Source organism: Cariama cristata, unplaced genomic scaffold, assembly GCF_000690535.1.
Source record: "Cariama cristata isolate BGI_N322 unplaced genomic scaffold, ASM69053v1 scaffold35099, whole genome shotgun sequence".
Lineage (NCBI taxonomy): Eukaryota > Metazoa > Chordata > Aves > Cariamiformes > Cariamidae > Cariama > Cariama cristata.
The window spans coordinates 436-3,228 of NW_009636972.1; positions in this window are offsets into that span (position 1 = coordinate 436).

Here is a 2,793-nt window from a genome sequence, read left to right on the forward strand (position 1 = left end):
TTTTTTGGGGGGGGGGGGGGATATGCTGCTGGTACAGAGGATGTTGGCAAAGGCATTGCTATAGTCTGAAATGGGTTATAGCGATGAAAGGCTGTGCTTATTAAAATAATCAAACTAAAGCCCTGAAGATGACTTGATAATAGCTTGCTGCCAGGTTGCATTCCCAAGGGCAGCTTACTGTCATTTATGAGCTTGCAATAATTAGAACAGTTCCTATATGCGAGGAATTGAGAAGAAAACTTAGTTTGTGGGGGTGGGAGAAGAACGTACTCCTAATCAAACTGAAAATATCCTCCTTATCCCAGGAAAGCTGGGGAACAGCCGATCAAAGCAGTCTGGAGGGTGCTTTGTTTAGGAGGAGGCGGCATACAGTTAATGTGATTTCTGTCAAGATTAAACTTGATCAGTGCCTGTCAGCTGGCAGGTCACAGCTCTTTCTTCAGCTTGCCTGTGTCTCAGGCTGATGCATTTTGGAAATGCTGTATTCCTTACTGAAAACTAGACACCAGAAACTTACCATATTTTTGTGGGATTTAATTCTTGGTGGTAATTTTAGGGTTAATTGCTTGTGTGCATATGTGCCAAAAGGTTACCCTTTGGAAGGCAGTGAATAGGGCAGCTAGTGCTTTTTGTTGTGAGTAATGTGCTGTTTGCAGTGACCACAGGTCTGATCATGGTGACTTGTCTTCTGCTGCTTGTTGGCCAGATCCAACAATCTTTCTCCCTCAGGTGGCCTCTTTACCTTACGGTTTCAGTTAAATTAAGCCTGTCAGTCGTAATCCAGTTTCTTGTGGATGCTGTGAAGTGGTAGCAGTGACTTTATCTGCTTGACTGGTTGGCTTTTACTCTAAGGCTTTCTCTGCAGCTAGTTATCCTGGACACCTCCTCAGTAAGCGAGCGTCACGTGTTTCTCCAGGCATGGCCTGCAGAAAGGTAGCCTTTCGTTGTGGACAGTTACACTACTGGACTGTTATAAACAACTCTTGGACAACAATAGCCTCTTCACTGGCAACAAAAGGAGACAAAAAAATACGGGTTTCAGTGTCTGGAGTTACTGCTCTGTAGCCGACTTTGAAATAACAGTAACATTTTTTTAAGTAGCAGAGGTAACTTGAAAATTGCCTCTTAAGACTGCCTTGGACTAACTTTGTAGGGGTGCAGCTATCCCCCATGTTGTTGCCAGTTCCTGGGAAGTAAATTGATCTGTGTCGTAAAGAGGATCGTGTACTCCTGGTGGAGCCAAGACCATCTCAGTTTCTTCGTGTGCTTGTCAGTGCAGCTGGTAAATGCGTGTTCTTCCTGCAGATAAAATCTGTCTGACCTCTCTGGTAGATCCTAAAGCTACCTCTGTAGCCTAGATCTGGAAACATCCTGAGTAATATTCTAGCTGTTTGGAGAGAGGAGAAACTTTGTGATCCAAATCTCTTGCTCGTTAGGGTGTGTCCAAAGAATATAGAAGAAAATAAACGCCCACCATCAGCTTGTTGATGTTCTCATCTTCTGATTTGTTTTTTACTTCTGTGCACTGCCTACTCTCCTGGGATTGCATTCTTTGAACTACTGTTTCCTTCTTTCCCTCTCTCTTCCCTTCTCTTCTCTCCTTTGTGTGTTAATTTTTCTGGAGTTTTAGCCAAACCTTTTCCATTGTTTAGTGCTGTCTACAACATCGAAACAATTTTTCTGCCCTGTTACACAGGCCTGTAGTATCTTGGCCTGTAGAGACTTGTAACATTGTGTTTTGCTATTATACCAGAATAGGGATTTATTTGATAATCACTCAAAAGTTGCTCTTGGTGTTTTTATTTTGAAAAGAAATAAAACCCCTTGACATTCTACATCAATGTCACTCTGTTAATAGACGCCTCTTCAAGTAATACATGCATGACCTTAAGAGTTTGGCAGCGAACTGTTGAATTGACACCAGAGCCTTCTTGAAACAGAATTTAAGTATTTTAAAACTTCAGAAAAGTGTTTTTCTTCCAGGTGCAATTCTATGGTTAACTTAGTTTTAAAGATGAAATGGGCATTCCAGCTCTTCCAGATCTGTCTGTGGAACAAAACAACAGTTGACAACAAAACTTACTGCCTCTGAAACCTTGCAGGATGATAATCATCATCAGAGAGAGGGAGTCTATTTGTTAAATTCAAATAGCTTTCATAAATGTACATGATGTATATTAAGGCAATGCTGAAATTTAAAGAATAGGCTGCTTTAAATGTTTAGGTTTCATGTATTATCGGTTGATATCATTTTCCACCCTGATACAGCTCCAGAGGAGTGATGAAAAAAAGCTAATACAGTAAAAAAGGCACTATGATCTATTATAAGAACAAAATATCTTAAGCTGTATGGATACAGTTTGCCCGTGAGTGCAGTAGGTTAATCTGGTCCTTTGGAGAAGGAAGTAGAGGGTACTGAAATGCGAGATGACAGTTACTTTGAATTAATGATCTCTGCTTGTTGAGCTGGCTGTGCTGTGCATGGTTATGTGGTCGGTGGGCCAAGGGGTGGTCAGAGGGATCCGGGTTAGCTACAGATGTGCAGAACAGCTCTTCTGAATGTGCTGCAAAGCTACTCAATTTTAGTACAGGCTGTCCTGCTCGCACTGTGAGTTGTAGAAGTATTTTTATCGTCAGAATCTTTGCTTGTTTGTTAAGCTGGCCTGGACTTTTGGATAGGTGCAACAGAAGATCAGCTTCGTTAAGGTAAAGCACCTTAAAGCATGGTTCAGTTATAGGAGTCATCCTTGGTCTTCATTAAAGTCACTCTTTACCCTTAGTCTCCTTACGGGC